Source organism: Oryctolagus cuniculus, chromosome 17, assembly GCF_964237555.1.
Source record: "Oryctolagus cuniculus chromosome 17, mOryCun1.1, whole genome shotgun sequence".
NCBI classification, from domain to species: Eukaryota; Metazoa; Chordata; class Mammalia; order Lagomorpha; family Leporidae; genus Oryctolagus; species Oryctolagus cuniculus.
In genome coordinates this window covers 61,781,869-61,793,162 of record NC_091448.1, presented here as the reverse complement: position 1 = coordinate 61,793,162, position 11,294 = coordinate 61,781,869, and the positions used below count along the sequence as shown (strand labels likewise).

Below are 11,294 nucleotides of genomic sequence, written 5' to 3'. Positions count from 1 at the left end.
GGGTTGCTCAGCAGTGTTTCATAGTGCAGTCCAGGGGTGAGGAGTGAGGGTAAGGCTGATGAAGGGAGAGGGGAGGGCTGCAGAGAGACTGGATCAGCATCCACAGTGCAAGGACATCCACTGCCTGGATGCCACCAGGTCCTGCAGGATGCGAATCATCCACTGTGGTGAGGAGGGAATGTGGGAGAAGCAGGACCAGGGGCTTGTGAGCAAGAAAGCAAGAGAATCAGAAAAGAGATGAAAGAAGAAATCACTTACTTCAGGATCGCTGCTCCCGAGGGAATGTTCGGATGCTGCCACATAGCCTTCCATGTGCACCAGAGCAGGCGGTTGAGGTTGCCAGAGAGAAGGAAAGGGAGAGTCAGCCTTGAGGTGAGGACTCGGATCCCTGCTGCTGGTTGGATGGTGTAGGCCAACCTTGGACCCCATGTCTGTATCCCTATCCCAGGGCCTAGATGGCTTCACCTCTGTAATAAGTGAGAGGATCTGAACTCTGACTTCTTCCAGCCTCAGATTCCCATCACTGTGCCTAAGAAGTGTCACCTTGTTCCTCCATAGGTAGCCACGGGGTCGATGTGTGCAACTCATTGTATTCCATCCCTTGTGTTTCCCTTCCTCTATTTTGTCTCATAATTCTTGTCCATTTCCTTTGTCCTTGTCATCTTCTACCAATCACATTATTGTCTGATATGGGAGCTCTGGAGGCCAAGATAAAGATATACTGTCACCTGGGGCTGGCATTGTGTTGCAGCAGGTTCAAGCGCCACCTGTGGGGACCCCTCCATGGGATCCCTGGTTGGTGTCCCTGCTCCTCCACTTCTGATCCAGTTCCCTGCTAAAGTGCCTCAGAAAGCAGTGTAGGATGTCTCGTGCTTGGGCCCTGCCAGCTGTTTGGAAGACTCTGATGGAGTTTTGGACTCCTGATTCGGCCTGGTCCAACCTGCTCATTGAGGTTCTTTGGGAATGAGCCAGTGGATGGAAGATTTCTCTGATTTTCCCTCTTTGTCTATAAATCTGCCTTTCAAGTAGTAAATAAATCTTTAAAAACCATATTGCCATGCACAGCAATACATCTATAGATCACTTACATGGGGAACAAGTGTCATGGACGCTTTTTGGGCCTTGGAAAGGTAATGAGGACCAACCCCATATGTCTGGGGTAACCTCATGGAGTTTGGAAATATTTAATCATCACTAGAATCCCATGTTTCCTGATCCACTTGAAAAGATGACCCAAAGTGGAGAGGAAATTTAATTTGTTCAAATTCTGGTAGTCGGCCAAGGAGGCAACAGGGTGTCCACAGCCATATCAATAAATGGGACTTGCTAGGGTTTTCACTGAGCAGTGGGAGGACTGGGAAGTAGGACATTGGCAGGCCTGAGGACAGGGAATGTGCTAGGCATGACTGGAGGGGGAACAGGCTGTGTTTGAAGCAGTGCATCTGAGGGGAACAGTGATGCCCAGTCCGGCTGCCCAGAGGCCCTCCACTGAGCCCAGTGCATTCCAGCCGATGAGGTCAGCAGCACCGTGTGTGTGTCCAGCCCAGGATCCCCTAACACACATCCTCTGGGCAGCCTGTACAGCTATGCAGTGTCTCCAGTAGCAGCTGGATAATGGCCTGTCACACAGTCTACTCCAAACACTAGACTTGGATGAGATGTGGAAGCCAAGATGAACCCAGAGTAATGGTTGGCCCTCACAGCTCTAAGATGCTGGGGCCTCCCCAGTCAGCCCAGAGCAAGTATTCTTTAACTCAACTGACCCTGGGTGTGTGTGTGTGTGGGGGGGTGCTCTTCTTCTTTCTGCCCTGAGCTGAGGATGAAGCACGGAGCCCTTACTGAGACACAATGGCAGCACCTTGCTCTTTGACCTGCAACCTTGTAAGAAAGAAATTTCTGTTCCTGATTAGTTACAGAGTCTCAGGTATTACGTTGTGGCCAGAAATGGACGAAGACAATGGTCAGTGCAAAACCCAGACATCTCTTGTGTTCAATTCGAAGGTAGTGCTGTCCTGTCACAATGCAGTGGATTTGATCTTTGCAATGGCAAAGCCGGGGGTGGTCAGTATTAAAGAAAATATAAAGTTTTAAATAGTAAAGCAAGAAATGATAGTTAAAAATTTCTATTGCTCCAATCCCATGGGCATAAAACCTCTTCGTACTCTATAATTAATATAAAAAAGAACAAATCAGATGTCTACATACAATGTCTTTTTTCCTCCTGAGTTCCTATGTCCTCTCAGAGTCCAAAGCAGTGGGTAACCCAAGCATTGCCCTAATTTGACCCTCTGGTCTTTGTGGGTGTTGCTCCTACCTGAAGAGCCTTCATCCTACTGTTATAGTCGGAAATGCTCTGCAAGACCCAATCTTGAGAGACACAAACACAGACAGTAAGTGTTCACAGAGAGTCTCTTCCTCCCTGGATTGCTCAGCATGACCCTGCCCCTTCTCTGTGCTCTCAGCCCCTTCCTGGGCTCTGTGGACCTGACCTTCAGGCAGACATTGACCACAGCTTCAAGCCTTCCAGGGAGAGAGAGGAGCTGACGGCAGCACCTCTCAACGTCTCCCTTGCCCTGGTGCGCTGCATGAGGATGCCTCCAGCCTGCATCTGAAACCCCCAATCCCAGCTGTGATGTGCACGCTCTTGGATGAGCTGGGGAGTGGGCTATCCAGGCTGAGAGAGCCTTCTGTGAGAGCTGCAGCTAATGGGGCAGGAGGAGCACTTTCTTCAGGAGTTCATGCTCCTTCCACCTGACTGGTCAGAGCCTGCACAGGTAACTGACCTGGCATGGGCTCCAACAGGCTCACAAGGTGAGGAGCGAGCCTTTCCAGCCCTGTGCTAGATCCCAGACCAGGGACCCTAGGAGGACAGCCAAGAGCCAGGCTGGGGCATGGCAACATCAGGAAGACAGAGCAGGCCTGGCCAGCCTTCCTGTGCACCACAGTGGGAGAACTCGAAGACTTCCCAGTGCTGCTAAACCACAGAAGTCTTTGGGTCACACAGAGGAGCAGCAAGGGCACATGGACCCCATCACTGCTCTGAGCTGGCCCTGTGCTGGAGCTTATGCCGCTCCCAACCTGACCTGTTACTGCAGTGTGCTGCAGGTGTAATGGCCCCTCCAGTTTCCCTGTTTCTGCCTGCACATTGAGGTGACTTCCAGAATCCTGTTCCCTGTTCAGGCCCCAAAGGATCAGACCTGGGATCCTCTCTGTATCTGGCCTGAACCTGAAATCCATCTCTCCCAAGTCACATCCTGCCCTTCTGGGCAGAGAGGTGGAGACCTGCCGCCTCTGACCCTCCCCAAGTTCTCCTGGTGGCATTGCCAGCATGACACTGGAAGATGGAAGCCACTGACAATGGAAGGGCCTCCTCTTACCAGGGCATTAGGGAGCCATCAGAGAGTGCTGAAGCCAGGATCAAGGATGTGTTGCTCGTTTTTACTCAGATGGGGACTCCTCCTTCTGTTTGCCCAGGTGATGCTGCTGTACTGATTCTCCTGGTCATTAAGTCATGGGATGCCTGCTGCCTGCCAGGGCCTGGACATCCTAGTGCCTTCCTTCTCCTCTGCTAGGGACCAGCCGCGGCTGTGCTCTGCTCCTTCTCATAGAGTTCACAGGAAGCTGCCCCTGATGTGCCCTAGACTTGCTGTGGCCACAGGGATTTTTTTTTCCTTTTAGCCCTCCTAGCAGCGGGCCCTTTGAAGCCATGGGGACAGTGATTTAGAGGTGAAAGATGGTAATGAAATATTGTTGGGGTGGATAATCTGTGGGCTACACAAGTAAATATTTGTTGGAGGAGCAGTCTCAGTACTTTGTTTCGTGGGAACCAGCTTGACACTTTCAGACCATCTAATTCCATGGAAATGCAATGCTGCTCCCCAGGAAGCTGCTCCCAGAGGAAATCCACAGTATCCTTTGTTTCCTTTTGTGTTCACACGAGCTTCACACAACAACCTTGAATTCTTTCCTTAGCAATGCCTTCTGGACAAATCTAGAACCTATTTCTTTCTTTCTTTCTTTCTTTTTTTTTTTTGACAGACGGAGTGGACAGTGAGAGAGAGAGACAGAGAGAAAGGTCTTCCTTTGCCGTTGGTTCACCCTCCAATGGCCGCCACTGCAGCCGGCGCACCGTGCTGATCCGATGGCAGGAGCCAGGATCCAGGTGCTTTTCCTGGTCTCCCATGGGGTGCAGGGCCCAAGCACTTGGGCCATCCTCCACTGCACTCCCTGGCCATAGCAGAGAGCTGGCCTGGAAGAGGGGCAACCGGGACAGAATCCGGCGCCCCGACCGGGACTAGAACCCGGTGTGCCGGCGCCGCAAGGTGGAGGATTAGCCTATTGAGCCACGGCGCCGGCTCTAGAACCTATTTCAACTGGGAGGTTCAGCAGGAATATTGTGGGATCCTCCAGACCCAGGGCATGGTTGACATGTTCCCCCTTGCAGTGCACAACCACCCATGGTTCCTCCTAAAAAGAGAGGCAAGAGTCCCCTTTGGCACTCAAATCTCAACCCGAACTCATTTGTCTGCGTTTTGCCACATTTCTTTTAGAGGACACAGATACCATGGTTAGACTAATGGATGACATCTTAGCAGCATGACTCAAGGGTCAGTGTTAGGTCTCACAATTCCTCCCTATCTGAAGGCTCCTCTTTCCCATATTGCTACCAGAACTGTGGGTTGTGCAGCTTCCCCGTGTTCTTGCTCCAATGCACAGATTAACTCAGAGGACGTCTTTCCCAGAGAAGACTCGTGAGTAGGGAAGTATGAAGCGGGAAGTAAGCTGAACAAGATAACGACACAAGGCAAGAGGCCTCCTGAGGAGTGAGATTTATTATTGCCTCCTGTAGCTGCTGATACACTCCCTGTGCTTCTGAAACACTGTTTTGTCCTTTTGTAGCTAGGTGAACATTGTCCCGGGAAGTTTTTGTTAGGTAAACTGATGTGAGTGATCAATATCTTTTATGCATATAATGAACTGCACCCATGTGAAGTGTACACCGTGTGAAGTGTTTACATATGTGTATAAACAAGTGTTCACTCTTGTTTATATACATATTCCTGTACCATGCAGCAATACCTCTGTGATTGCTTTTTTATGGAGATATCGATAGTGGCTTCAGAGGAACATAACTAGGGTAATACACACAAACTGCCAAACTCAGACACTCAGAACTGTAATACATGGGAACCCACAGAGATAAACCCCACCCCCATGCACAAGCCAGTGTCTTCCAGGGACCCCAGAAAATGATCATTACCCTTTATCAGGAAGTTAATTTCCCACCAGCGCACTCCTAGTCCTCTGTCATAGCAGGAATTGGGCGTCAGGTGGCCTTCCACACTAAAGCCCCCAAGATAGTCCCATCTGTGCTGTCATCTGGACTATTCGTACTACAGGGAGTAAGTGATTCCCGAATACATACCACTTGCTGTTCGTATTGAGATCACCTGTAATTAGAAAATGGCACCATGAGGGTCTGAACACTCTGTGTCCCTTTGCACCTGTCTTTAATGCCCTTGGTGACACTGGGAAACCCCGTGTGAAAGAGTGGTCCTATGGAGGGAACCCAAAGACATGAGCAGAGTGATCACACTCAGGCCAGCAGGCATGAGCTCTTCATGGGGAACGTGTCTCTCCAGTCCACTGTGGTTGGAAGTCACAATATTCCTTTCAAAAGAGGAAAAATGCTGCAGAGAAAAGCTTGCTGTGGTCCAGTCCTGATAGTCATTTTGTCCCTGTGTCCCGCGTCAGCTCTCTGTCGGTGTAAACTTTCCCTCTCAGTGGCCCTCACTGTGCACAGGGTGTATCATGGACCCTATCCATGGTCAGATTTTTCTTCTCTTCATCTGGTTGAGAAAGGAATAAGCCAAGGAAGGAACATTTCTGTTTTTGAGGAAGGCGGGGGCCCTTACCTCAGTATACTCTGGAGTTTCTTTATCCTCCGTGTCACCAGGAAGCTCCTCCCATGCATCCTCCAGGGGCACTAGACGGACATATGGTGACTGTCAGTACACTGGTGCATCAGGGAGCATTGGTGGACATGGGCATGGGGTGAGGGTTAAGGCCAAGGAGAAGAACGTGAAAGACCTGAGAAGCAGAGCCTTAAGCTTTCTAGCTCAAGGCAGCTTCATTCATGGGAACTATTCGGGGTCAATACCACCACGGTTGCTGTATTTCAGTAAGAGTCCTGGGACGACTCCTGCATGTTTAGAAACCAAATAAACGGCTACTGTCGTCTTGATGTTTCCGAAGATCACTACTACTCAGGGGTCAATATCTATTTATTGTATTTGAATATGTCATCTCTCCTATGAGCTTCTGAACTTAATTCAAAGCAACCGTTAGTGGGAGAAGGACTCAGTTGTAGGCAAAACACTGTGTTCATTTATTGCCAATCGCTAGTTGTCAACATGGGTAAATAAAGATTTTAAAATGCTAAAATTCTGCCATTTACAAATGAGCACCAGTTATCACGCGGTAACTTTTCTCCTGGCCTTCCTTTTTTATTACTATAATGGTACATCTTGTGGAGTGTAGCATAAGAATTCATTACATGCAGACAGTGTGTGATGATCAAATCAAGTGGGTTTACTTTTCCAGTTTCCTCAATATGTTTTATATTCTTTTGATTAATATTAAAGGCTTTCACCTGTTTGGAGTATAGTGTGATGTGTCAGATATGTATAGACTGTGTAGGGTACTGATGAGGGCTGTTAGCATTCCCCTTCCTTATTATGACAACTTTGGAGCCATTGAGCTCCTCTCTTCTATTTACTCCATTTATTCCTCCTGGATATTATGGACTATTGTAAACTCCTGGTCTTCCTTTTCCACGTGATGTGTGCGTACCCCTTGAGTCAACAGCTCCCCAGGCTCATGCAACCCAAAGCCAACGGCAGGATCATCTATCAAGGAAGTCAGCATGTGGTGGGCAGTGATGTCTCTCACCATGCTGCACAGGGGATTTGTGACAGGGTGATGAGCTCAAAAGAACCCTACAGGGTGTGCGCTGCTGGGTTTGAGCAATGATTTCTAAGGCTCGTGTTGATGATCTATGAAATCCAATCAAGTGTCTCCCTTTTTCTTGTCTGTTTTGGCCAGGTGCTGAGGAAAGACTGGACCTGACAGAGGTGGACCTTTGCTGTCCACCATGGTGCCACACAGCTCTCAGAATCTGTGAGTTGATGAGGATTTCTGTCTGTGTGTTTCATGTTCATGATGCTGCCAAAGCCTGCAATTTGGTGTACCTATTGCTACTTGGATCATGTGACCACAGAAATCAGCTTATAATTATGTACAGCTTTGGGATCTCTGTGGATCTGATAGTTCTTGGCACATAAGTACTGGAACTCCCTTGCATGGTGGTGCTGGTTATCCCATGGCTGGGAGTTCACTGCAGGCCAGTAGTCAGAAGGATCAAGCTGGGGACTTATTTGCCTCTCTTACTTGGGCCATCAAGGTCTTGGGCAATTTGTGTTTGCAGCATGTCTGTGTAAGCTGTGGAAATGTAACTTACCCTTCCGGCATTAGGTGGGGGTGGGGTTGAATGGGTTCATTTACATAGAGTGCCGCCAGTGATCAGATTCTTCTCAACTTTTGAGAACTTGAGCTGTGCATCGGAATGCATTTTCTAGGGAAAACACACACACACACACACACACACACATGCACACTTTTAAAAACCATACACGATCAATCATAAAAACCTCACAACACTGATGCGCACAAACCCACACCATCTCTAAATGACCCAGCTCCTTCCAGGGCCTGCCTTAGATGCCCATGGCTATGCACTAGCCCATCTGTTTCTTTCACCACACCCGAGATCCTCTTATCCACCAGGAAGCTGGAATCAGGTTGAATCACCAGGGGAGAGCAGGCAGGAAGGTCCCACTCTCTCCTCCCTTCGGTTTCCCTCAACAACCGAGGGATTCCAGGATACGTACAGTTTTCGCTGGATCTCGAGTCCGTCTGCAACCAGAGAGAGAGAGTCCCTGTAGGACCGCATTCTGTCTGCACAGGGCTCCTGCCTGTGGGAAACCTGATGGGACACAGTGCATGAGGCAGCCGCCCCCAGATAAAGCACAGAGCACACTTGTGTGCAAGACACGACCTTCCGCAGGTGATGGCGCATGTCTGTTTGCTTGGCAAATACAAGATGCTCTTTTAAGAATGAAAAGTGCTACTGAGGAAATGCCCCGTACCACTTAGCTTGTAAACGCTGCTGTCGTTTTTTTAAATTTATTTGACAGATAGAGTTAGACAGTGATAGAGAGAGACAGAGAGAAAGTTCTTCCTTCCGTTGATTCACCCCCAAAATGGCTGCTATGGTCGGCGTGCTGCACTGATCTGAAGCCAGGAGCCAGGTGCTTCTCCTGGTCTCCCATGTGGGTGCAGGGCCCAAGCACGTGGGCCATCCTCCACTGCCTTCCTGGGCCACAGCAGAGAGCTGGACTGGAAGAGGAGCAACCAAGACTAGAACCCAGCACCCATATGGGATGCTGGTGCCACAGGCAGAGGATTAACCAAGTGAGCCACAGCACCGGCCCTGCTGCGGTCATTTTTGAAGACCATCTTGAGTCAGGTCTCACTTAATAATAGGCGAGCACTTAATTTATACCAACAGGAAAGTTGTGGGAGTCATCTGCAATGTATGCATCCAGATTTTCAATTTGAGAAAGAAAATTGATTGTAAACAAAGAAACAAAGGCACCCATACCTTGGCAAGCGGTGTGGCCTTCTCCTCTGCCCTGTGTTTGGTGTGTTCTTCCACCAGGTCATCGGGGGCAGCTGGGAGGACACAGGGTAACTGTCAGTAAATTCGAGTTGTGGACGAGTTAGGCAGGGACACTTGCCTACGTGGACACGGGACTAGGACTTGTGGGTTGGTGAGCAGTGAACAACATGGACAGTTCTGTGCTGCACTCAGTGACAGAGCAAGAAAAAAAGCCAGCCCCACGCCCACAAGCAATTCAGAAAGGCCACCGGAAGCGGGCTCTGAACTGCTCGTGGACACTTTGGGGCCATCCTTGTAGGTGGGTGAAAGAAGGCCAAGCAGAGGGGCGGGAAATAAATGAGAAACGGGGTCTTGATTTCTTGCCCAAAGCAACCAAGTCAATGTGAAATAGTTTGAGGTAGTCACGTGCTGTAGTGCACTGACTCCTTTGCAAGGTCTCATCACTGCTCCTGCCCATTTTGTAGGCCATGGAAATCCCCAGTTTTTCTTGAAGTGTTCCAACATCACTTACCTCCATGGCTCAACATGAGCTGCTGCCTCATTGGCTGTCTGTTCTGTTGGATATTTGTATTTTGATATTTTAAGATTTATTTTATTTCTTTGAAAGGCAGAGACAGGGAGAGAGTGGGGGTGGGGAGAGAGAATCTTCTATCTGCTGGCTCACCCTCCAGATGGCTGCAATGGCCACGGTTAGGCCAGGCTGAAGCCAGGAGCCTGGGTCACCTCTGGGTCTCATATGTAGACAGCAGGGGCCCAGGCACTTGGACCATCCCGCACTGTTCCCAGGAACAGTAGCAGGAGCAGGAACAGCAGCTGCTGGGACTCAAACTGGAGCTCCAGTAGGGACAGGCTTTCCTCATGCACCACCGTGCCAGGCCCTCTGTTGGGTGTTTTAAGTTGCTATGGGGAAGCAGACATATTACTTATTATTTTAATCATTTGGAAGGGAACACTGCAGTGGCATGAATTATTTGACAATGCTGGCATACCTTATTCCTGTGTGCTGCAACTGTTGTCATCATACCCACTGTAAATTCTGCAGTTATTAAGAAAGAAATCTACCTTCCCCTCTCCTTCCATCCCTGGCTTATCTGTACTTTCAGTTCCTTTTGGTTTGTTTCTTGTGGACATGCCACTTTAAGGGAAACACGCAGTGTTTGCCTTTAGTGCTTGCCTTTTCCAGTAAGCATTGTGTGTTACCACGTCCATCCATGTTGTGGTATACATCAAACTTTGATTGTCTGTATACTCCATTTTCATCACACGTTCATTTGTTGGTGGACACTGGGAAATACTCCAGTTCTGTGTCTCCACCTTCTGCCTGCTATGAACGTTGGGGTAGAGAGATACCTGCTTGCCCCCTGCTTTCCACTTTTTGGTGATTTATACCACAGGTGGTATATGAGGTGAGAAACTACCTGATAGTCCTTAGGTACATGATAGGGATTCATGTCAAAAATGAAAGCAACTCAGTTAAAAATGGTAAATTGACACGTGCACAGTGAAAGTATCCCGGTAGCCAGCATGCATAGGGAGCAGTGCTCAACACCGTCTGCTGTAAGGAACCATGAACTGAGATGACAATGAGTCCAGGAACCATGAATCAGGATACTGTGACCCAGGCATCCCACTGCCACAGAGAAGGCCAACAAATGATCACACCCACAGCTGTGACAAGGGCTCACAGCGTTGTGCAGAGAAAGTGCAACTGTCCAATGGTGCTGTCAGTGAAGAGGATGTGGTAGAACCCTGTCTTCAGGGCACATGTGCCTGCTTGATGAAGAGGGAGAAAGGCACGGTTCATGCTAGAGAATTGCTGGACCTTGGAAACATGGTGCTGGGTGGGAGAAGCCGCACACCAAGGGTCACCTTTCCTGTGGTTCTGTTTATATGAGAAGCATGTCGCAAAGAAATTCAGAGACAAAGTACATTCATGATTGCCAGGGCCTGGGATTAAGTGAAGGGAAGAGATTGCTCAGTGATAAGTGGTTTCCTCTGGGGTGGTGGTGAAATGGTTTTTGAAATCTTGCAGGTGTCTGCACATCCATGCAAATATTTAATAAAACGACATCAGTGTTTGATTTAGCAGGTGATTTTTGGGATGAATCCTTTACACATCAGTAACATAACCAGAAAATGGTCCCAGAACCTGCATCTTAGTGTAGTGGGCAAAGCCTGTCTCCTGCAATGCCAGCATCCCATATGGGCTGGCATTGGGTTCATGTACCAGCTGCTCTACTTCAGTGCAGCTCCCTGCGAATGGCCTGGGAAAGCAGCGGAAAATGGCCCAAGTCCTTGGGCTCCTGCCACCATGTGAGAGACCCAGAAGAGACTCTTGGTTCCTGGCTCTGGACCAGCTCAGCTCTGGCTGTTGTGGCCATTTGGGGAGTGAGCCAGAAGATGGATGAATCTCTCTCTCTCTCTCTATCACTGTCTTTCAAATAAATAAATAAATCTTTAAAAAAAACAAAAGGAAAGGGCCCACCTTCCAGGCTTAACTGACATCAGAAGAGCTTGAAGGTCATCAGCTCTGTCCTTACAACAACAAGAAGTC

At 49.0% G+C, this 11,294-nt stretch overlaps 2 long non-coding RNA genes across 17 annotated transcripts in view; one reads left to right on the top strand and one right to left on the bottom strand.

Moving 5' to 3' along the window:
* LOC108175821 (uncharacterized) overlaps positions 1–11,294 on the top strand; it is a 265,995-nt gene that overhangs the window by 230,671 nt on the left and 24,030 nt on the right. For all 16 annotated transcript variants that reach the window (XR_011383724.1, XR_011383728.1, XR_011383727.1 and 13 more), the window contains one exon: positions 7,105–7,179. This is a non-coding gene — a long non-coding RNA (uncharacterized lncRNA). The remainder of the gene's footprint in view (positions 1–7,104; positions 7,180–11,294) is intronic.
* Positions 575–6,273, bottom strand: LOC138846261 (uncharacterized). The gene is made up of 3 exons (XR_011383739.1): positions 5,916–6,273; positions 5,426–5,450; positions 575–2,367 (listed from the first exon to the last, which is right to left on the bottom strand). It is a non-coding gene; the product is annotated as an uncharacterized lncRNA (long non-coding RNA).